Source organism: Piliocolobus tephrosceles, unplaced genomic scaffold (genome assembly GCF_002776525.5).
Source record: "Piliocolobus tephrosceles isolate RC106 unplaced genomic scaffold, ASM277652v3 unscaffolded_30867, whole genome shotgun sequence".
In the NCBI taxonomy this organism is placed as follows: Eukaryota; Metazoa; Chordata; class Mammalia; order Primates; family Cercopithecidae; genus Piliocolobus; species Piliocolobus tephrosceles.
The window spans coordinates 1-24,947 of NW_022314162.1; the positions used below are offsets into that span (position 1 = coordinate 1).

Sequence of the window (24,947 nt, forward strand, 5' to 3'; positions counted from 1 at the left end):
TTTTAGTAGAGATGGAGTTTCACCATGCTGGCCGAGCTGGTCTTGAACTCCTGACATCAGGTGATCCTCCCGCCTCGGCCTTCCAAAATTCTGGGATTATAGGCATGTATGTGTTCACCCTTTTAAATATCTGTGGGTAGCACTTAACTTTAAATGGGTACTAATTAAACTATTGAATGAGTTTAGTATGGATTGAATGACTTTGCTCGGGCCTCATTTTTAATTTCCTTCATTAGAGGGGGAAAAAAACATGCAGGTTGAATATCCCTCATCCAAACTGCTTGGAACCAGAAGTGTCTCAGAGTTTTAAAAAATATTTTTGGATTTTTGAATATTTGTATTATACTTGCTGGTTGAGCATCCTGAATTCAAAAATCCAGAATCTGAGCTGCTCCAATGAACATTTCGTTGAGCGTCACGTCAGCACTCAAAAAGTTGTGGATTTTGGAGTTTCTGGTTAGGGAGACTCATCCTACATAGGTGTTGGATTGTTGCAGGAGTTCTGGACCAGTGGTTAGGTGACTAGGCTTTGGTTTTTGCTTTGTTACTAAACAGGCTGTTTTCTTCCATAAGCTCAGCTTTAGATCCCCCGGTTGTCAAAGAAGGGGATGGGCCATCTGATGTTTAAGGCTTCTGTTAGTTCTGACTTGGAGACACCTGGCTTCAGTTCATCTTCCTTAGGAGTGAACAAAGAATATGGGAATTTTGAAATTGTTAGTCAACAGTTACAGGGTTGTTGCAGCCTGGTTTTGGGTAAAGGTCATCTTTAGTGAGCCCGGGGAGAAGCACTGGTTTAGCTGTCAGCTGAGTGCGGTAAGCGGTCCTCTTAATTTTCCTCTGTTTTAGGGAAAGCATTGTTAAGGGTCACAGCGTTAGTGGAGCTGGCTGGACAGAGGAGGGGACCTCACTGTTACAGGTTATATTGAATGTCTTTTCAGTCACGTAATGCTTTTTATGATATGTTTTTCAGGATTTCAGTGTTGTATGATTTCTCTGTGTTAAGCACAGGAAATTTAACATCAACAAAAAAGAATGGTCTTTCTTTTCTTTTTCTTTGAGATGGAGTTTCGCTTTTGTTGCCCAGGCTGGAGTGCAGTGGCATGATCTCAGCTCACTGCAACCTCCGCGTCCTGAGTTCAAGTGATTTTCCTGCCTCAGCCTCCTGAGTAGCTGGGATTACAGGTGCCCGCCAGCATGCCCGGCTAATTTTTGTATTTTGAGTACAGACGGGGCTTCGCCATATTGGCCAGGCTGTTCTTTTTTTTATGAGACGGAGTCTCCCTCTGTCGCCCAGGCTGGAGTGCAGTGGCCGGATCTCAGCTCACTGCAAGCTCCGCCTCCCGGGTTTAGGCCATTCTCCTGCCTCAGCCTCCCAAGTAGCTGGGACTACAGGCGCCCGTCACCTCACCCGGCTAGTTTTTTGTATTTTTTTTTTTTGTAGAGACGGGGTTTCACCATGTTAGCCAGGATGGTCTAGATCTCCTGACCTCATGATCCACCCGCCTAGGCCTCCCAAAGTGCTGGGATTACAGGCTTGAGCCACCACGCCCGGCCCTCTGTTATTGAACTTCTGACCTCAGGTGATCCTCCTGCCTTGGCTTCCCAAAATGCTGGGATTACAGGCGTGAGCCGCCACGCCCGGCCTTGAATGTTCTTTCTATGGGAATCTACAAAAGCCAGCTTTTGAGTCTAGTGGCAGAAAACCTCTTCTTCATTGTTTAGCTGTGCTGTGAGCTTGGAGGGCTTCAAGCCCAGCTGAAAAAGCTATAGGATTTTATGTCAGTTGGCTGTCTTGGAGAACTTAATGAGCACTGGGCTGGAGTGATGCTGTCAGAGTTCAGGAGCTGTTTGAGGCTCTGGAAGCCTAGATACTGGGGTTGCCCAAATACATCGGCTGGATTCACTATTTCTCTCGGGAGTAAGGGTGTGGAAAATGCGGTGGTCTTAACTCTGCTCTTAATTTTACAGTGCTGTTATTCATGGTAAGAATGATTTCATACGTTTGTATTTTGCTTTGTGATTCACAGAGAATTTTAAAATCCATTATCTGATTTTATTCCTTCAGCAGTTCTGTGAAAAAGGCAGAGCAGTTTTCATATCTTCTGTTTTCCCGTGATTCTCTTGTGGCTCACAGAAGCTAAGAGCCTTCACCAAGGTCATAGGGTGAATGAGTCGCAGAGCTGGGAGTAGAGGCTCAGGCTTCTAGGGACCCTGTTTCTTCCTCGAATAGCTCCCTCTGGTGGCGCTATGCTCAGCTAACTCTGCATGCTCGGTTTGGTCTTTTGTAAATCCCTGCCCCATTTCGGGGGAGGTTCTTGGGAGGCTTCTACTCATTTTGGAGCATTGAAGTATCTTGTCCTCTCTCCCTCCTCCCAGATGCATGGGCATTTCTGCAGGCCCCTAGGCTGGCCCTTGTGCATGGGGGCGTCTCCTGCCTCCACGTTGTTTGCATGCCCCTTCTGAAGGTGCTCTTCCCCGCATGGAGCCCCCTCGTGCCTGCCTCCACACTGCAGGCTGTTCCGTAAATGTTACTGACTCAGTATCGTTGTTTTCTAGAAATGGCACGGGCTATGGATGCCAAGTTCTTTTCTGTGTGAAGGCTGCGATTGTATCATCTTGCCTTCCCCGTGTGTGCTCCTTGAGGGTGTCGCTGTGCTGCGGTCATCTGTGTTCCCTAGGGTGCCTCCCTTGGAGTCCTGGCCGTAGCAGACATGCAGTCAGTGCTCATGGCCTAAATGAGAGGAAGGCCAGCAGAGCCATTAAATCTGGGAAATGACAAGTGAGGGAAAGGAATTTTTATTTAAAGCATGTGAAAAAGAAATCTTTTTAGAAAAGTTGACCTGTTTCCCAACTGGAGTTGAATTTCAGCTCAGAAAAGCAGCTGTGTGCCCAGAGGGCTTTGGGATTGCAGTTTGTGACAGATGAATTGAATTTGTTGTTGTATGAATGTATTATCCTTTTGTGGCCCAAAAGGCCTCCTTTTGGGAGGCCTTTCTCCCAAATGGAATCGATTTTTCTATAAAAGTCACACTTCCTTTTTGAGAAGTGTAACACTAATTTATGGGATGGTCTCCCAAAAGATTACCTGCCAGGAACCAAACACACTGCCTCAGGCTCACGGCCCCTGGTTTCTGCCTATGCAGCTGCAGGGCAGAGAGGCACGCTTGAGCTGAAATCAATACACATGTCTGCATCTTCTCTTTCTTTACTGCTGTTCCGTCTCTGAGCCGGCCTGCCTTCAACGTCTAGGAGCTTGGTGGGTGTAGATACATTACGGTATGAAGGAGGGATACGGTGTTGCAACAGCCACGAGACTCGCTGAAGTCTCTGTTCTCTTCCTGCTAACTGCTCTGACTTTGTAGAAGTCACCTTTGTAGGGCTGTGCACAGTGGCTCACACCTGTAATCCCAGGACTTTGGGAGGCTGACCTGGGAGGATCTCTTGAGCCCAGAGTTTGGAACCAGTCTGGGCAACATGGTGAAACCCCATCCCTAGAAAAAATAAAAATTAAAAAATTAGCCAGATGTGGTGGCTCATGCCTGTAATCCCAGCTAGTGGAGAGGCTGAGGTGCGAGGATCACTTAAGCCAGGGAAGTCGAGGCTGCAGTGAACCATCATCGCGCCACTGCACTCCAGCCTGGTCAGAGCAAGACCTTGTCCCAAAAAACACAAAACAAACAAACAAAAACCCATTTGTAATAGTGGCAGTAGTTAACTTTTGAAAGTTTGGAGAAAAGTTCCTAAATAACCTGTGACCATGGACAACTTACTTAACCTTTCTCTGCCTTAGTTTCCTCATCTATGAAAAATGAGAGAATATGGTACTAATCTTACAGGATTTCAACGAGAACCAAACGAGATCAGACTCACATCGTAAGTGCACACTCAATGTTATTATTTCAACATTTTAGAGGAAAAAGAATGCTAATGGGTCAGTATGGCTAAACATAGTCTATCACTGGCGTTACTCATGGTATTGGAAGGAGCTTGAATTCCATATAGATAGTGTGATGGAGAAACTATTTTGGGCATTGGCAGTATTGGATGTGCCTGTCCTGTGTAGATAGCCGTTTCCGCTTGTTTCTTTAAATGTTATGGGAAAAGCAGTCGACCCTGTGCTCTCTGCTGCACAGCTTCAGTCTCCACGTATTGATTTGGCTAATGGTCACTCGCTGTCATCATGGCAGCAGCAATTGAAGGGACAGCTTGTCTTGATTTGCATTTTGGGGTGTTTGTGCTATTTCATTAAGACATGGAAGCCTGTTTATGGCAAGCTGGCAAATTCAGCAAAACACGGAAAAACCTGTTAGCACAGTTTGCACGTGTGCGGGCACAGAGCAGCCAAATAAACACACATTTTTCTGTGTTTTAAAAACTCTCTGAAAAAAAAAGAAAAAGACATTAAACCATTGCCCAGATGGTTTATAGGGCTAGAACTTTTTCCTTGAAGTACATGAGTATGGCTGTCAGACATCTGAAACCCGAAGCCATCTTAAAACATCATTTTGATGCTACCCCCTACCCGCCCTTTTTTTCCATTTGTAAGGGACAAGGATCCAGGAAGGAAAGTATCAGCTTACAAAGGCTTTTGTTACAATTAATCGTTCATGTTCTTTCTTTTGGTATCTTACTCTCTGTTTACTTTTTTTTTTTTTTTTAATTTTTACTCTTTCTGATACAGAGTCTTCCCCTGTCACCCAGGCTGGAGTGCAGTGGCACGATCTCGGCTCACTCGAACCTCTGTCTCCCAGGTTCAAGGGATTCTTGTGCCTCAGCTTCCTGAGTAACTGAGATTACAGGCATGTGACACTATGGCCAGCTAATTTTTTTGTTTTTAGTAGAGACAGAGTTTCGCCATATTGGTCAGGCTGATCTTGAACTCCTGAACTCAGGTGATCTGCCTGCCTCAGTCTCCCAAAGAGCTGAGATTACAGGTGTGAGCCACGCGCCCGGCCGCTGTCTCCATTTTGTAACGCTAGCATCACAAACGTCCTTAACATACTTTTTGGTTGTCTGTCTCTACCTACAAAAATATATGTTCCCTGTTATATCACCAGTGCCTGACACATAGATAGTTACTCAATATTTGTTGGATGAATGAATGAATGAATGAATGGGCTGAAAGAACCTTATTCTTCTTTCTTCTGTCACTTCACACCAAATGCTTTTGGAAAATGCTATGTGAGCAGGAATCGTAAGCAGGAGAGGTTACACACATGACTGTGGGTAGCCCATCATCCTCAGATACTTGTCTGGAAGGAGGTGGAGTACTTGAGTAGAAATGATACAAGATAACTTCTTCAGGAAATCAGCCAAGTGTCACCGCTTTTCACATAGGCGTGTGATGTTTGTGTATGTGTGTATGAAGAGCTGTCGTGGCCTAGAATCACGGGCCTTTAGATCCCTTGTACAGATAGAAAAGTAAAGGCGGAGGCCCAGGAGTGCTGCAGGCCACTGAGGTAGAGTCCCTGTCTGTCCTTCTCAGTGTCGGGTCACTTCTCACTGCGCTCCCCTCTTTACTGCTAAAGCCACTTTCCCTGACTCTGAATGTGTAACCACGAGGGAGAAAATGTACTCCAGGCTCACAGTTTGTGGAGAAAAAGCCCAGCAGCTGAAAATAATGTTCACAAAGTTTGTACCTAGAAAAAGTGGCCATTTCTATCATGTCTTTGAATTTCCCTGTTTCTCATACATTTTATAAACAAGACAGTAGAAGGAGATTCGGGAACAGCAACTTTAGAACAAGGGGGGAAAAATCAAACCTAGAGCACTCCAGTTTCTCTTTTTTTTCTCAGTTTAGGGCTGAGGCACTTTAGCTTCCTGTCTAAGGAACTACTCAAATCTGATTAGAAGCCATTGTGGGCTGGTAATTATCCATAATTTTAGGAAGACAGATGCAGCACCAACTCTGTTCTCTAATAGCAGACTTATTAATTTTAAATTTGCATGGCAGGAGAAGCAGATGGCGAGGTGGGATAAGCGTTCAGATGCTTGGTCATTGATAGCTTTTTTCTTCCACGTATCACATGGGGATCTGGGACCCAGGAAGCCCGCTGAGAACTGATGACTATCTGTCCCCTAAACAGCTGGGATCTTTTTCATCCTGAGCTCAGAAAGATTGCTCCTACTGCAGCCCGGGAAGACGGGTTGTTGACTGGTTAGAAATCATAGCAGGTTATTTTCTCCACCCGCAGTTCGCAGTTGGAAAGCAGAGCTATGAAAAAGTTGTCTTCTCTGTTGTATTTCAAATCTGGGTGTTTAAAAAATTATGTAAGCAAATTAAGCATTTCTTTAATGGTAGTTGTGTGTGTTCTTGATGCGAATGAGAGGTGCCTTCCCTTGTAAAATCCCTGGGACTTTATAGGAGGATGTGAGCCTTAGAACAGAAGTTGGTTTTCTAGATGATCATGTAGACATGATGCTGAGCACTAGACAAAGATGTTGATTGAAGTGATTTAAAAAAATTTAGTCTGAGTTCAGATTTTACACCAATATTTAGAAAATCAGCAAAAAGAGCTTGGAGGAATGTTCTCAGGCATGCAGTTCAGCCCCCTGCCCACATTGTCATAAAATCCGAGTGTGTGTACAGGGAGGTGCATTCCTTTCTGTTCTCATCACAGGTCCTTTCCTGGCTCTGCACCTGCCTGTCATGCACGTCTGTGTGAAGAGACCACCAAACAGGCTTTGTGTCGGCAATAAAGCTTTTTAATCACCTGGGGGGCGCAGGCGGGCTGAGTTCGAAAAGAGAGTCAGCGAAGGGAGATAAAGGTGGGGCCGTTTTATAGGGTTTGGGTAGGTAAAGGAAAATTACAGTCAAAGGGGGGTTGTTCTCTGGCGGGCAGGAGTGGGGGTCACAAGGTGCTCAGGGAGGGAGCTTTTTGAGCCAGGATGAGCCAGGAAAAGGAATTTCACAAGAGAATATCATCCCTTAAGGCAAGGACCGGCCATTTTCACTTCTTTTGTGGTAGAATGTCATCAGTTAAGGCGGGACAGGGCATTTGCACTTCTTTTGTGATTCTTCAGTTACTTCAGGCCATCTGGGTGTGTACCTGCAAGTCACAGGGGATACGGTGGCTTGGATTGGGCTCAGAGGCCTGACATTGCCCTCTTCCCTACCTTCCTTACTATTTCCCTCCTGACAGTGCTCTGCATATTTTAATCTTGGGTAGAAAGTATGGAAAAGTATGGGATACATGTGGTTTGATGTCAGAAGGACATTGTGAACTTGACGTGGACTGAGAATGTTCAGGTGCAACAGGCACCCCGGCTTCATTAAATGAGACTTCTCCATCTCCCTGCCAGGCATGCACAGGTGTATGGCCACATTTTATATGTTATCCTTATCTAGAGTGTGCCTTATCATCACGCTTAAAGTTACATGATGATATTCTTTCTCATAGAGTAGGTCCCAAACCGCATTCAACACAGAAATGTACTCTTGCTATTATATATAGAAAGTGCTTTCATATACCAAGTGGGAGAGCAGTCCTAAAATCTGGGCTGGAATCACAGAAAGAAGGCTTTGGGAAGCAACAGATTCCCTAGTCCAAAACTGGTTTTTGATGAACCTAGAAACAGGACCAAGAGAGGTGAATTTGCCTAAGGCCCTGACAGTGTCTCAAGGTAGCATTTGAACCTAACAGTTTCTTGACCTATTTCCTTAAATGATTATTCATGCTTCCTCTGATTCCTATGTAAATGTATTCCTTGTTCATTCTTTTGTTTCAGTGAATTATTGTGGTGCTACCACCTAACAGTATTTGAGTCAAAATGTGGCAGTGTTTATCCCTTTCCAAGGTTTTTAGTTGCACACTTTTTCAAAGTTGTGCTTACAGTTTCTTGTTGGTTGTAAGGTGTCCTTTCAGAAGCCAATCGTGTGGTGTATTTATGTTGATTGTTGGAGGTAGTTTGGTTAGAACCTACTTCCAGTGGCTGGCGTGGGCCTGGGGCACAGTGACAACTGCCTGCTTCATGGGCAGAGATGAAGTAATTGCTTCCTGGGAAGTACCATCCTCCTGGCCACACTCTCCAGCCCATGTCATTTGTGTTGGTTTCCTCGCATCTGCATGTTTCTGGCTTCCTGTGAGTCTCATTTATTTGAGCGTATGACTTCAGGCTGTGGGGAAGAATGGCCATTTTAGCACAGAGATGCACACAAAGGAACAACTGGCTAAATGTGAGTGAAGACATTCTTGGGGGAGCTTCATTTCTTTTATTCTGTAACAGGCAGTCTGGGAAGCATTCTGGACAGGTGGCCTGCGCTGTCACAGTTCCTCCTTGCAGGATCGCAGATGTTTGGAGATTGTAGTGATAACCGTTATCATTGAGAATGTCATTCTCGCAGGCTCTAATAAGTCCGGATTTATTCAGTGTTAATTTGTTAAAGACAACTGTATTTCTAGCCGAATCCATGTTAGATGTTTCTCCTGGCAGTGTTGCTGGGGCTATTCCCGTGGCTTAGTCTTAGGGGAGCACACGCCTGTGAATACTGCTGAAGCTGTGAGTACCCAAAGCGCACCGGAGTACTTTTGCCATATGGGGTGTTAGTCACTGATACACGTCTCAGTCAGACCTGCTGGATTCTTGACCCCTTCCTTTTTTAATTTTTTAATTTTAATTTTAATTTCTGTTTTTTAAGAGCACAACCTCTCAGGTGGCCACCGTGAATCTCTGGTGTTTTCAGTTGGCTGCAGCCTATTTGCCATCTCTGGTTCAAACATATTGGAAGCCTGATGATGCTTCCCTCGGTTGTTCTTCTGCTGTGTAACCTCTGCGCCTGCAGGGTTCAAGACTGTCAGAGCTGGGAGCCACCTTCACAACTACCAGGGTTTCCGGAACCTCCTTTATCTAGCCCTGGGGATGGAAGAGATGTCATCAGGGGCGGAGGCTTATTAGGTTTACATGCCATTGATAACGAATGAGGAGGTTTTCTTTTATATAAGGGGAGCTTCTTGAATGGCATATGTGTGCCAGCTGTAGTAGGAACTTGCTAGGCTCTAGGACTAACCCTTATGAAACGGAGGTCCTGGGGGAAGCAAATGCATATAACTATAAACGTTTGTGGGGATATCAGAGGGGGTGACTATAGGTGCAAAACTTCATTCATTCATTGTCCCATCTAGGAGGTTTTGTGTCTTAGCAGCGTGTTCCATAGTAACACGTTCCTGTATCAAAATATTCATCATATTATTTTGAAATTCTCTGCTTAGGTATGTATTTTTCCCACTAAGTTTAGAACTGGTTAAGGACAGGCTACGGGGTATGTAATATATGTACACACACACATATATATATTACCATTGTAAATATACAATATATATTTATATATATACACACATATGTATTTCTCCCTCTATATACACACAACACACACACACATATATACACACACACATATATATGAAATACACACACACACACACACACACACACTTCTGCCAAGCACAGAAAGTCAAAACTAGGCAAGAGTTCTTTTAGGGTTCATGAAAAAATAGATGTGCTTAGTTGAGAGTGTCCTTAAGTTGCCAGGGGAAAGACAGGATGGATTCACAAAGGGAGATAGTTTTTTTTTTTTTTTTTCTCCTTTGTTTAACTCTTGAATTCAAAATAATCCAGACTTACGGAAAAGTTGCAAAAATAGTACAGAGAATTCCCGTATGGTCTTCCCTCAGGTTCCCCAAACATTTCACCCCATTTGTACTTTCTCTTTCTCTCTCTGTGGATATAATATTTTTTTTTTTTCTGAAATGTTTGAGAGTGGAAGGTAGAATGCAGGGCAGGATGAAAGGCGGAAGGAGAGAGGTGGGTTTGGAGGCTTTTTTTTTTTAACCTTCTGAGATGGAGTTTCGCTCTTGTCACCCAGGCTGCAGTGCAATGGCACGATCTCGGCTCACTCTAACCTCTGCCTTCTGAGTTCAAGTGATTCTCCTGCTTCAGCCTCCCGAATAGCTGGGATTACAGACACCCACCACCATGCTCGGCTAATTTTTTGTATTTTTAGGAGAGGGGTTTCACCACGTTGGCCAGGCTGGTCTTGAACTCCTGACGTCTGATGATCCACCTGCCTTGGCCTACCAAAGTGCTTGGGATTACAGGCACGAGCCACTGTGCCTGGCCATTGGGAGGCTTTTGCAGTAACCCAGAGCGCTATGATGAGGGCTGGACCTGGGTGGAAATGATGAGGCAGGTGAGAAGTGGTTAGGTCTGGCGTATATTTTGAAAGGAGAATTTAAATGGGTTGGATGACAAGAGCGAGAAAAAGAAGTTTTAAGGATGATGTCAAGGATTTTGGACTGAGTAACTGGAAGACGAGAGATGCTGTTATTGGGATGGGGAAGATTATGGGAGGCGTGGGTTATAGCAGGGGGAATCAAAAGTGTGTTTTGGTCATGCTAAATTTGAGGTCCAAAAAGAGATGTTAAGAAGTGTTGGCCGGACACGGTGGCTCACACCTGTAATTCCAGCACTTTGGGAGGCTGAGGCAGGCAGATCACCTGAGGTCAAGACTTCGAGACCGGCCTGATAATTATTAAAATCGATCATTGATGTTTGCTAATTAATCATATTATTGCTACTAATACCGCAGGGGGTGTACACCTACCTGTGATGTTATTCCTAATATCCAGGAACAGAGGACATGATCTTAGTTTTAATATCGTAGTAGGTGTACACTCATGCTGTGACACTGATCCTAATATCCAGGGGGAAGAGTAGGACATGACTCCCAACATAGCAATGAACGGACAGCCACCCAGTGATATTGCTCCTAATATGCATGGAAGAAGCCTATGCTATTACTCTCAATATCGCAGGGAGGGTACAGCTCTTCTGTGATATGGTTCCTAGTATATCCGGAGGAGGAGAGGATGATAATAGTTCCAGTATCGCAGGCTGTGTTCACCCACCCTGTGATATTGTTATGAGTATCCTGGAAGGGATATGACTCCCCATAGAGCAGGAGGCGTACATCCAGCCTGGGATATTGTTCCTACTATCCATGGAGAGGAGAGGTTGATATTACTCCCAATATGGCAGGGGGTGTACATCCACCCTGTGATATTCTTCTTAATATTCCAAGGCTGAGAGGTTGATATTACTCCCAGTATCGCAGACACCGTACACCCCCGTGTGATACTCTTCCTGATATCCGGAAGGGGAGAAGATGGTATTAATCCCCATATCGCAGGAGGTGAACACCCACTCTGATATCTTTCCTAGTATGCAGGGGGAGAGGGGATAATATTATTCCAATATTGCAGAAGATGTACACGCTCCCCCCGTGATATTGTCCTCAATATTCCAAGGCACAGAAGACGATATTACTCCCAATATCGCAGAAAGTGTACACCCCCCAGTGATGTTGTTCCCATGATCCAGGAGGGAAGAGGATGATATGACATTCAACCCCTGCACCCTGCAATGCTCTCACCCTGCAACACCGACACTCAGCTCAACCTGGCATGGGACCAGAGGTGCTGGCTGGGGGTGTTCATTGCTTCTCTTTTCTCCCTTGCCAGACTCAGTAGAGGAAGCTGAGACTGAGCAGCTGCAGGAACAAGGTGGGTTTTGCCGGTGGCTCAGGCTTCCTCTGGTTATGAGCTGCGCCTTGGGGTAACGCCGGGGGAGGTGACAGAGCTGAGTACGGTGGGCATTGGATGTGGCTGTCACCCCTCTGTGGTGCGGGCTGGGGGCTTGGGGGACGTTGACTGAGGTGGGCCTGAACCTCTCGTCTACTCTGACAGTGGAGGCTGTGGGGTCCCACACTTCTTCCAATGAACATGCTGGCCCCCGCCTGGTCCCCGACCGAGATGGGACATCCTTTCCACTGCTGGGGCCCCCATGGACCTGTGGGTTCCTTTCTCATGACCTGGAGAAGCTGCAGCTCGCCCTGTGCTCTGCCTCAGAGATGGGAGGCCACACTGCCCTCAGCGGGTAGCAGAATTCAGAGCCTTAGGTTGCAGGGGCCTCAACTGAGGTCCCTGAAGGGTCTGCTCCTTCCTGAGGGGCTGATTCAGGGAGGCCCTCCCATCTCCGCTCTGGGGCTCTGTCTCTTCCCCTCACACAGGGTCCGCATGTGGACAGCCTGGTGATGGGGAAGCACCAAGGGCCCTTGAAAGTTCCCTGGGAACGGGATCCATCCCAGTACATTTGGGATGCAGCACAAGGTCCCAGAGGAGGCCTGGGAAGCCAGTGGGGAAGGGAAGGCTGTAGTAGGTTTAGCCTCGGGGAGGGGGTGGTTCTACCCTCTGCCAAAGTCCCTGGAGCAAAGGCACGTGGCTCTCCAGCTGCCGCAGAGGCCAGGGTGGTGGCTGGGAGGCGCTGTGTGCCTCTGCCAGGTGGGGGAGATTTCTTAGCTAATCTAGTGTAGTCAAGTCAGACATTTGCCTCTAAATCATATTTATTAATTTTTTAATTCCAAGGCTTTACAGATGAATAAGGAGACAGTTTGTATTGAAAATAGTTTTTACATGTGAGCTTGAAAAAGAGAGTCTGTTTAAATCTAGTTTTTTCCTTCCCTGTAATGCCTCTTTTCATCCCAGGTTTTCCAACAGGAAATGCGCTCGTTTGCTCACCTCTGGGAGGGGGCGTTGGGTAGGAATCCACCAAAGCCAGCAGGCGCCAGTGGGCTGCTTGAGCAGTCTGGCCTTTGTTAACCCTTTAGGAACTGTGGGCTTCAGGTTTTCAGACCATCCAAGGTGAAGGTGGCCTCAGAGGCCTGGAAGCTTTCCCATCCTTCCTGCAGGGATGGTCCATTTCCCTGCACGGAGCTTGGTACCTGGGTACAACACCCCTGTCCTGTGCCGTCGGTGGCTTTACCAATTTTGCATAGCAGCTTTTGAGCTGATCAATAGCTCTGATTGGCTGTTGAGGATTTCATGGATTCCTGTACCCCACCGGGGGCCCAATATGCTGACAGAAGTTACATTTGTAGTTGTAGTGCTGCATACACATGGGTCCAGTTAGAAGGCTTTGATTCTTTCTAAAGGGAAAGGCATCTCTGAGGGATCGCTGAGCTGACATAGTCTCCTCAAACCATGCTGTCAGGTGGGTGACAAAGCAGGACAGGAGGGTGATTTCGTAGGAGAGTTGGGCCACGGGCCTGCGTGTTCTCTCTGTCCCCATAGTGCCGGAGTTCCTACGTGCTCCAGGCCCGGGTTTGCATTGCACATAATTCTCAAGGGCTCATGGCAAGCTGCACCAGGGACACAGAGGGCCGGGATGTGGGGACCCTGCCCCCAGTGGACCAAGGACTCACCGTTGGACTCTAATCTGTCTAGGTGTTTTTGTGACTTGCAGAAATACCTCCACCTTGCCTGGGCCTGGAGCCACAGGAGACCCTTCCGAAGGTGAGAAATGTTCTGGAACAATGCAAGACCTGCCCAGGTTGCCCCCAGGAGCCAGCGTCCTGGGGTCTCTGTGCGGCATCCAGCAACGTGAGCTTGCAGGACCCCGAGGAGCCCTCCTTCTGATTGGAAGCTGAAGAAGACTGGGAGGATCCAGAGGCCCTGATCTCACAGCTGCTGTTCCTGAACACCTCCGAATACAAGGCCAGCTTCTGTGGCCTGTACAACGTGGCGCTGCCATGGCTGAGTGGCATGTTCTGCAGCTTTAGCGACAAGGAGGAGCTGACTGGGCACCTGGCACAGGCTCGAGGGGCGGCCAGGAAAGCTGGCCTCCTCCTGGTCCTGGCCAGGCTCTGCTTCCTCCTGGGGCAGCTGTGCTGCAGGAGGCTCAAGCTGTCCCAGGCCTGGGTGTACTTTGAGGAAACACTGGGGACCCTGGATGGCAGCTTCGGGGACCTGTTCCAGGTGGTGGCTGTGTACGCCAACCTGACCAGCATTTACTGGAAGCAGAACCGGGAGAACTGTACACAGGTGGTTCCCAAAGCCATGGCCCTGCTCCTGGGGACGCCCGGCCACATCTGCAGCACCGAGGCGGACGGGGAGCTCCTGCAGCTGGCGCTGCAGTGGGCGGTGGGTGGCCAGAGCCTGCAGGCGGAGGCCCAGGCCTGCTTCCTGCTGGCCAGGCACCACGTGCACCTCAAACAGCCCGAGGAGGCCCCATCCTTCCTAGAGTGGCTGTTGCTTTTGCACAGGGACTCGGGAGCCCCAGACACTGCGTGGCTCTCAAACTGCTCCCTGCTCCTGGCTGACATCTACAGCCGCAAGTGCCTGCCCCACCTGGTGCTGAGTTGTGTCAAGGTGGCCTCAATGAGGACATAGGACTCGCTGGCCGGCTCACTGAGGAGTGTAAACCTGGTGCTCCAGAACGCCCCCCAGCCCCACAGCCTCCCCACCCAGACTTCCCACTACCTCAGGCGAGCGCTGGCCTCCCTAACCCCAGGCACAGGCCAGGCTCTGCGTGGCCTTCTCCACACCAGCCTGGCCCAGCCGTACAGCCACCATGGCTACCACGGCCCAGCCATCACCTTCATGACGCAGGCGGTGGAAGCCAATGCTGTTGCCAGAGTCTGTGCCATCGTGGACCCCCTGGTGGCCCTGGCCTGGCTACACGTGCTTCATGGGCAGAGCCTGGTGGCCTTGAACGTCCTGCAGTCTGTCCAGGATGCAGTGGTGGCTAGCGAGCACCAGGAAGGTGTGATTGCCAACATGGTGGCCGTGGCTCTGAAGAGGACGGGCTGGACGAGGCAGGCGGCCGGGGGCTACTACTGCGCCCTATGGGTGGTTTGGGACCTGGGCCAGCGGAGGAACCAGGCAGTGGTGCTGGCCAACTTCGGGACCCTGTGCCTGCACGCGGGTGCCAGCAGGCTGGCCCAGCACTACCTCCTGGAGGCCGCGCGTCTGTTCTCGAGGCTTCCCTGTTTGGAGTGTGGCTGGGACTTCACCCATGTACTCCTGCATCTGGGTCACCTCTGCACCCGCCAGGGCCCGGCCCAGCAGGGCAAGGGCTACTACGAGTGGGCCTTCTGGTGGCCGTGGAGATGGACCACGTGGAGAGTGTGTGCCCTAGTTCCTCCTGTGCGCCTTCTGGGGCCACTCGGGTCAGGGCGCACCTGCGGTTTGTGATTCGGAAACAAGTGGTGGTTTTTCCACCATCGAAAGTGCTGAGTCATGGCCAGCAGCAGATGTTGGCAAGCGCCCTGGAGACAGGCGGTTCCCGTGCAGGGCCAGGCCCTCTGTGCCCTACTGGGGCAGCCAGCTCTTTCCGGTTTGCTCAGGGACCATCCTGCCTTGAGCACGGAAAGTCCTGCGTGCTGGGAATCCCTGGCCATAACCCTGGGATCAAGGCAGGCTCTGCTAAGCTGGGACTTGGGGCCCCTCCATGAGCCAGGCCCTGAACGCCAGTTCTTGTGCCCGTGTTATCTGCTTGGTATCTCGGCAGCCCTGCGCACCTGTCATCCCACTTCACAGAGGACACGGGGCAAGTGATTGCCCAAAGCCACAGAGCAGTTCATGCAAAAGCAGCTTGTGCAGAGTGTGCCAGGCCCCACCCACAAATGGAGCTTGTGGGGTCCTTGGGAAGCAGGTGCTGAGCGTGGGAACGTGAGCTTCAGGCCAGAGAAGCCACAAGAGGGTGAGGGGCGTGATGGCAGGGCAGCACTTGGCCCCGGGTTAGGGAAGCCTCTTTAGTCTGGGACCAGAGGGTTGAGAGGATTTAGTCAAGTAATAGGTGTGGATGAGGGGCTGGTGGTGGGGGAGGGGCTGGCAGTGTAGCCTGTGTGAAGGCCCAGGGGTGAGCAAGTGGGGGTGAGTGAGCAGGGGTGTGAGCGGGGATGAGTGGGGTGTGAGTAGGGGTGAGTGAGCAGGGCTCATACAGGGAGGTGCAGAGTTGGGAGGGGGTGGGTTGGGTGCTGGATGGTGAGAAGCTCTTCTGGAGAGCTAAGCAGGGCCTGGGGCCTCAGGCTGTGGCTTGGCCTTTGCCCCAAGAGCACTGGGGAGCCATGGAGTGCTGTCGAGCAGTCACTGCACACTGAGCAGTAAACGGACAGTAGGGGGGCAGGGCTGTCCGAAATCTCGGCCGCAGAGAATAGATGAGGAAGTTGAGTCCAGGGAAATGGCTGAGACAAGGGATACTGTTGAGTCCCCTCTGCCTTGCAGCGCTTTGTCATGGCACAGTGAGACCACTCAGAGGTGCCTGCTGTGGCCTGGACCAGAGCCCCAGGGGCTGTGGCCGAATCTGCCCATTTCCCAGCACAGGCCTGGCACCCACCCCTGGCCCTAGGAGGGATGAGATTTTGGAAAGGACCGTGTGAAGGGGACCCGGCCCCACACATCTGCCCAAGGAGGGGTGGGGGTTCATACCCAGGCTTCTTCCCCAGGGGCATTCTCTGACTGGAAGGAGACCCTCCAGGAGCCCAGCGCCCCAGCCCCCACTGCAGCCTCCGGTGGCTCCTGGCACAATCGCCTGTGGCACCTCCTCCTACGAGGCCCTCCCCGGGGTGCTGGGGGATTCAGACTTGGAAATGCAGGCCAGGGAATAGAGATCATGCGTCCCTGTCTCCCCACCCTGCGCTGAACGGTCGAGGAGACCGAGGGTGGGGTTGATACCCCACATGCTTACTTGGGGTCATTTTTGAGTCACTTTCGGTAGTTCGTGTCCTTCTAGGAGTTTGGCTGTTGTGTCTAGGTGGTCTGATTTGTTGGTGTACAATTGTTCGTAGTGTTTTCATGGAATCCTTTTATTTCTGTCAGGTCGGCAATAATGTTTCCTCTTTCATTTCTGATTTTAGAAACTTGGGTTTGTCATTGTTTATTTATTTATTTTTATTAGAGGTGGGGTCTCATCATGTTCCCCCAGGCTGGTCTTGAATGCTGGCCTCAGCGATCCTTCCACCTCGGCCTCACAAAGCGCTGGGATGACAGGCGTGAGCCATGGTGCTCAGTCTCTGATTTGAGTTATTTATGTCCCATCTTTCTTTTCTTGGTCAGTCTGGTGAAAGACTTGTCAATTTTGTTATATTTTCAAAAAACCCACTTTTGGTTCTGTTGACTATCTCTTTTGTTTTTCCATTCTCTGTATTTTTACTTCCCATTTCCACTCTCACGTTTATTATTTTCCTCCTTTTATTCACTTTGGGTTTAGTTCATTTTCTAGTTTCTCAAGGTGGAAGGTGAGGTTTTTGATTTGAGATTTTTCTTCTTTCTTTGAATGTAGACATTTACAGTGATAAATTTCCCTTTCAGCACTGCCTTAGCTGCATCTTGGAGTTTTTGATACGCTGTGCTATTTTTTTTTTTTTTTTTTAGGGTTTGCTCCATTGCCCAGGCTGGGGTGCAGTGGTGCAATCTTGGCTCACTGCAACTTCTACCCAGGTTCAAGCCATTCTCATGCCTCAGCTTCCCGAGTAGCTGGGATTACAGATGTGCACCACCACACCCGGCTAATTTTTGTATTTTTTTTATAGAGACGAGGTTTCACCATTTTTCCCAGGCTGATCTCAAACTCCTGGACTCAAGTGATCCTCCCGCCTCGGCCTCCCACTGTGCTGGCCCCGGGCTGTGCATTTGTTTGCACTCTTCTCAAATTAGTTTTCGGTTTCCCTGATGGTCTCTTCTTTGACTCACTGGTTGTTTAGGAGTGTGTCATTTCCACATATTTTTGTATTTCCCACATTTTCTTCACAGTTGACTTTCAGTTTCGTGCCAGTACAGCTGAAGAACACCTCTGCTTTGGTCTCAGTCCTTCTCCATTCACTGAGGCTCGTTTTGTGGCCTGGCACGTGGTCTGACATGGGGAATGTCCCATAGGCGCTCGAGGGGACTGTGTATTCAGGTGTCATTGCGGGGCATGTGTGACAGATGTCCATTCGGCATACCTGGTGTCCGGTGTTAATCTTCGGAATGTTTCTGACACTAGAAAATCAGCTTTCCACTGTTCCCAGCACCGTGGCTTTGGGAGAGGCCAGTGAGCCTATGGTTTTGGAGCCTGGTTGCATGAGAGAAGCATGTGTGAGAACACCAGGGGCTGGCTTTGAACCCCATTCCCCCAACATGATGCCATGTGTGGCAGATATGACGCTTGGCTTTGCTCTCTCAGGGTTCCATCTGCGACAGGGGCTACTTGTGCCCCTGGCCTCATCAGCTCAGGCTGAAGGTGGCCCTGGTCCTAGCCGGAGGGACTTTGTGAAGCAGGAATAGATGGCCTGGTGCAGCGGCCGAGCCTGGTCAGGACCTCGGCCCTGGGAGTTGTAAATAAGGCCGGCCTCTACCATGAGCATCTGCACCAAGCTGTGCCCATGTCACGGTGTGGTTGTTGTCTGCCCTTGTACAGGTACATGGCCTGTCTGAGCTCAGGCTTTCCGCCTATGGGGCCCAGGTTCACAGAGGTGTGAAAGAGACAAGCACAGCGCAGGGGCCTCCGAGCCCAGCCAGCCTCGCTTCGATGCTGGGAGGGAGGCTAACGTCTTCCATTTTGTCTTCTGCCCAGGCCAGCTGCGGGCCGTCCAGTGGCTGTGCTACTTCTACAGCGTCATGCCCAGCGAGGCCCAGTGTGTCATGTACCATGAGTTCCAGCTCTCTCTGGCCCGCAAGGTGACCGACAAGGTGCTGGAGGGGGCAGTTCCTGGAGAACATCAGTCAGCTCTACCTGTTCCTGGGCACCGAGCGGTGAGGGCTGGCTTTGCAGTGGTGGGGGTGTGGAGGGGGGCAAGGGGGTTGAGGGGGCAGGGCAGGGAGGGGGGCACAGGGAAGCTGGCCCAGAGCTCCATCAGCCCCTTCCCTTTGGATCATTTGGTTCCTTGGCATCAGATGCTTTGAGCTGGTGGGCCTGGGGTCGTCCCAGGGCTGCTGCTGGCTCGTGAGTCCCGGCTTGGGCCCCCTTTGTTGGTCAAAGGTCATCTCAACCCCAGCAGAGGCAGTACGTGCACTCTGGGCTGTTCTTCCTACTATGGTGGCTTTTGTCATCTGACCTCTGCCTGCCCCGAGTCTTCACTCCTGGCCTTCATCTGTCCCCTTGAATGTGACCATAGCAGCCACCTGTGGCTTCTCTCCCACAGAAGAGAGCCAATTGTGTCACCTGCTTCCCTGGGGCAGGGTTTCAAGGTCTCACATCCCATATGTGGCCCACTTGGCTTCCCCTGAGCATCCTGATCTGGTGGAGTAACCATGGCCCTGGCCACCCCACCCACAGGGCCTGGTGACATTGCTGCAGTCACAGCCCCTCGAGTGTCGGACTTACTGAGAGAGCAGGGAAGGAGCCAGATTCCATGGGGACCTGGGAGACTGGCTCCAGTCTTGGCCTCAGGTTCACAGAAGGAAAATGGGCCAGTGTGCTGGAGCCATGCTTCTCAAAGTGTAGTCCCTGGACCAGCAGAGCAGCATCTACATCACCTAGGAGCTTGTGGCAAGTGGGAGTTCTGGGGCCTGCCCCAGGCCTGTGGAGCCGGAAGTTCTGGGGGCAGGGCCAGCAAGCTATACAGACAGGCCTCCGAGTGACTGTGATGCCTGCACACCTTGAGAACCATCGACCTAGATAGCCTCTGAACACTAACGGCTCCTGGTGCGTCTGGAGAAGACACAGGCCATGTCTGGGAGGCAGGGGAGATGGGCTGGCACACTCCTCCTGCCACAGGGCAGCATGATGCTCGATTCCCTCAGAAGGATGTCCTTCATCTTTTCCATGCCGTGTGTGTTCACCCTGGCCCTCCCAGCAGCCTGGGAAGGGCAGAACACTGCACACACAAGAGGGCCGTTCCCAGTCCCCACATTCCAGATTCATCTGTCACCAGACCCACGGGAGGAGGAGGCTGGTTCCAGGAGGATGAGAGCCCTTGTTCTGACACCTGTGTCCGATTCCAGGACCTACAGATCCACTCTGGACTACACCATACAATGTCTGGGGATTCTCATTCACCTCCAGAAGAAAGAGGAGGTGCGTGCCTGGCCGCAAGCAGAGAAGATCTACTACATCCTGCGGCAGAGCCAGCTGGTGGACCTGTACATCCAGGTGAGTGGCAAGGGAGGCAGGTGGGCCTCTGTGCTGTTCACTCTCTGTCCATCCATCCATGCATCTTTCCATCATCTGTTTACCTGTTCATCCTTCCATCCATCCATCCATTATCCATTCATCCATTCTTCCATCATCTTCCCATACACCTGTGGGTCCTTCCATCCATCCTTTTATCATCCATCCATTTACCTGTCCGTCCATCCATCCAACTGTTCATCCTTCTATCCATCATTTCATCCATCCATCCATCATTCATTCATCTGGTCACCTCTTCATCCATCCATTCACCTGTTTGTCCATCCATCCATCCATCCATCTTTCCATTATCCATCCATTCAGCTGTTCATTCTTCTATCCATCCAACCATCTTCCATCCATCCATGATCCATCCATTCACCCGTCCATCCATCCATCTGTTCATCCATCCCTCCATCCATTCTTCCATCCATCCTTTCATCATCCATCCATATATCCATCCATCCTTCCATCCTCTATCCATCCATCTGTCCATCACCCATCCATTTTTCCAACCATCCATTCACCTATTCATCCTTCTATCCATCATCCATCCATCCATCATTCATCCATCTAGCCATTTATCCATCCATCATCCAATCCTTCCATCTCTCCATCCACCCACTTATATCCATCTATCCATCAGTCCATTCATCCTTCCATCATCCATCCTTTCACCCATCTATCCACTCACCTATTCGTCCATCCATCCATCATTCATCCATCCACCCACCAATCTAGCTATTAATCCATTTATCCATTCATCTATCTGTCCATTTGTTTACATTGGTCTATCCACCATCTATCCATCCATATGTACATACATTATCTACCCACCCATACATACATACACACATCATTCCAACCAACCACCCATCCGTCCATCCATCCATCCAAGCATTCATTTATCCACACACCCATCCATCCATCCATGTGTCTACACATCTGCTCATCCATTCATCCATCCATCCACTCATTCCTAAGCCACTGCTGAGTGCCTGTTGTGTGCCTTTTCCCTCCCTCCACCTGGTTCCCTCATATCCTCCCCCAGTGGCCAGCATCTTCTCCCTGAGGGCAGAGGCCTGGCCCCTCACAGTGCCTAGCACCTGCTGGTATACAGCTCATGCTCAAAGAATGTGACCACTCAGTTAACACACAGAAGAACGTGCTCCAAGCGACACGTGGCACATCTCCTTACAAAATCAATCTATCATAGCGGCTGTTTTCAGAGGCTTTCCCAAACACAGTGTGATCTAGAAAAAATTGTGAAGCCCACGAGCCTGGTGAAGCTTTCATTATTGAGCGCCTGCTGTATACCTCCTTGAGCTGAGGAGAAGGATCAAGAGCTCATGGCCAAGAGGGGACCAGGCCCACCCACAAACACTGTTGATGTGTGGCCCTGAGCTGTGGCAGGGATGGGCTGCCAGCAATCTGGGGGCCACGGAGACTGTTTGAGTGCAGGGGGGGCGGGCTAGGGCTAGCCCTGGTGGTAGGGTTCACAGGTGTCGGGCTCCTGTGTAGGGAAAAGAGAGATCAGCCTGTTAGTGTCTATATAGAAGGAAGTAGACATAAGAGACTCCATTTAGTTCTGTATTTGAGATGCTGTTAATCTGTGACCCTACCCTCAACTTCATCCTTGCAAGAGACATGTGGTGTGGTGACTCAAGGTTAAAAGGATTTTGGGCTGTGTAGAATGTGATTTGTTAAACAAGTGCCCAAAGGCTGCTTGTGGTTAAAGGTCATCACCATTCTCTTAAATCTGAAGCAAGAGAAAAACATTTGTCTCCTGCCCCTCCCTGGGCAATGGTACATCTCCGGGTAAAACCCATTGTGTGCTTTGTTTACTGAGTAAGGAGAAAACCACCTTTAGGAATAAGGTGGGGCTTGCTGGAGCAATATCGCTAAAAGGTTTATGGAGATGTTCGCATATGCATCTCAAGGCACAGCATTTTCCTTTAAACTTATTCCTGTTACAGGGATTTTTGTTCATATGTCTTACTGCTGATTTCCTCCTTACAATGATCCTATTTTCTAGCCACTCCCTTATCTTTTTGATGGTAAAGATAATTATCAATAAATGCTAAGGGAACAGAGAGGCTGGTGCCAGTGTGGGTCCTCTGTAAGTACAGCACTGGTCCCCTGGGCCCCGCTTTTCTTTATATTTTGTCTCTGTGTCTTTCTTAAGTCTCTCGTTTCACCTAACGAGAAGCACCCACAGGTGTGGAGGGGCAGGCCACCCCTTCACTCCTGGGCTGCAGCTGCTTAGTCTACCTCCTGGCACTCAAGTGCATCAGTTCATTGTCCTCATGCCAGTGGTGGGGCAGCCCTAATGCACAGGTCTGGAAAATGCTCAGGTGTACCTGCAGGGTGTGAGAGGAAGGAGGCTGGTGAAGGTGGATGTGGTCACCTCGCCACGTGTGGGTCTTGAGGGAACTTCTGCTCCTTTCACGTGGCACAGAATGTGGACCTGTCCACAGGCGACCCCAACCTGGGGTGGAGCTGTTTGAGGCAGCTGGAGACATTTTCTTCAATTGGGCCTGGGAGCGGGAGAAATCCGTGTCCTTCTACCAGGTGAGCTGGCCTGTGAGCTGATGTGGGTGGACCTCAGGGGGGCACCTGGAGGGCTGAGGCACAGGTGTGGCAGGGCAGAGGCCTCCCACCTGGAGGCAAGGCCACCCATGCACATGCTTCATTTCCCAGTGGTCTCACCAGGAATGATATTCACTGTGCCCCTGCCCAGGACAAACGCTCGGGTCTGGACATGACAGTGGCTCTACCCTTGCACCTGATGATCTCAAGCAACCATGAGTGGGAAGTCCTGTCCCCATCATCCAGATGAGGAAGCTGAGGCTCAGAGAAGCACAGGGACATGTCAAAGGACACACAGCATGTCAGTGGGAGGCCCAGGGCCCAGATCTGCATGCACCCTGAAGCGGGGACGCTTCCTCTGAGCTCACGGTGTGGCTCAGCCCTGGGCACAGATAAATGTGTTTTTAGAGCAGAGAGGAGTGTTAGCTCCCCCTAGTCAGAACCCCCCTCCCCCCTCCCAGTGCCCAGGTGGGAGAGGCTGGTCTGAGGCTGCCGGGTGTAGCTAGATGGGCCTCAGGTGACTCTTCAACCCCCAACTTGGGTGTCCGAACCGTGCGTTATCCCAGAGCACAGAGCTCTGTGGAGGTGCAGGGGTCACTGGGGCGTGGGATGCTCCAAGCACATGTTTGAGCTCTGAGGAAGGCGCTGGGCACGGCGGGTGCTGCGGGAAGCCTGACCCCACCTGCCTGTGTGGTAGGACCGGGCCCTGCCCCTGGCAGTGACTATGGGCAACCGCAAGGCAGAGGCAGAGCTGCAGCTGTGCAACAAGCTGGTGGCACTGCTGGCCATGCTGGAGGAGCCCCAGGAGGGCTTGGAGGTTACCCACATGGCCCTAGCACTCAGCATCACTCTGGGTAAGTCCCCTGAGTCCCCGCCCTGCCAGGATCCACACTTTGCCAGAGCCCAGCCTCCAGGTCTGTAGGGCAGGAGCTGAAACAGCTGCTGGATTTTCCTGGTCTCCTGTCCGGGCAGGCACATCTGCCCAGCTGGCTTCCCCGTCCAGCCGTGCGGCACATCCGGAGGTCTCTCACGCAGTGCTGAGCTCTGCTTCCTCTGTCTCTTCCCGCTGCTGACCACAAGGGCCACCCAGTGTGCCCTCTGCCTTTCAGATGTGCCAGGCTGAGTGGCACATTCCCTTTGTCTTGTGCGCTTCCCACCCTCATCAACCACACGGCTCTCTGGCTGATGAAATCCCAGTTCCCCTTCCAGCAGCCTGCCCCTTAAGGCCGGGCATCCCCTGGTGCTATGCCAGGATTGTCTGTCCTCCTCCAGAGACAGGGAACCCTGGGCAGGCCGCATGCCCCATCGCCTTGTGCTCTGGGGCCCAGTACAGAGTAGGTGTGCAGCTGTGTGGGAATGCAGGCTCCACGGCACTCACCCTGAAAAGGGGAGGACATCAGAGACAGCCTAGCTGGGTTTGTGCATCTGTGGGGGGACCTGGAGCTCAGGCATGCAGTGACTCCCCAAGGTAAGGGGCTCTGATCGTGACACACCCAGGAGTCGTCGGATGTCACGTCTGTGGGCTGCATGGAGCCGGGGTGCCCGGGAGCACCTGGACTGCATGGGTTTTGGGCTCCCCTGGTTAAAACCAGTGAACAAAGGCAGGTGGCTAGGTGTAGGCAGAGCTGGGCCATCCCAGTCCGACTTTGCCAAAGCCTCACAGTAGACAGGGGCAGGCCTTATTAGTTCTGCTTTACAGATGGGAAAGTGAGTCTAAGAACCCGGAAGGGACTGGCCAGAGCTGCCCAGGTGACCGCAGGTGCCTGGAGGCAAGCCAGGTGCTGCCCGGGGTCTGCATACCTGCTCCTGAGGGGCCTGTGCCCAGACTGCCCCAGGGAGCCACGTCCTCACACCTGCCCCTTTGGCCTACACCCCAGGGGACCGGCTGAACGAGCGTGTGGCCTACTACCGGCTGGCCGCCCTGCACCACCTGCTGGGGCATGGCAAGCTGGCAGAGCACTTCTACCTCAAGGCCCTGTAGCTCTGCAACTCGCCGCTGGAGTTCGATGAGGAAACCCTCCACTACATGAAGGTGTACCTGGTGCTCGGTGACATCATCGTCTACGACCTGAAGGTCGGTGGGGAGGGGCAGGGCTCGGGGTGTTTCCAGCCCCCTTGGAGTGGGATCTCCACCCAGACCCCAGGGGCCTGGGTTCCAGCCTTCCTTAGGAATGGCCCAGTGGCCTCTCTGGAGCTCTGCACGTGGCTGGAGGAACCAGCAAGGTTAGCAGATACAACCCAGCTCTCAAGCTGGCCAGGCCCTACCCTCAATAACTCAGTCTCAGCCTGGGAGGCTGACATATAAGCAGGCAATGGTGGCTTCTGGGTAAGGAAGGGGGAGTGTAGTCAAGGGGGCCCTCCTGGAGGAGGTGACACCCAACTGAGTCTTGACAGTCAAGTGTCAAGTTGCATTTAACAAAGAAAACAGGGTTGGG

The 24,947-nt window shown here is 50.9% G+C and overlaps 1 pseudogene; it reads left to right on the forward strand.

The window, feature by feature from the left end:
- The first annotated feature begins 11,418 nt into the window (after nucleotides 1-11,418).
- LOC111534506 lies at nucleotides 11,419-24,522 on the forward strand (annotated as a pseudogene).
- Nucleotides 24,523-24,947: the final 425 nt, after the last annotated feature.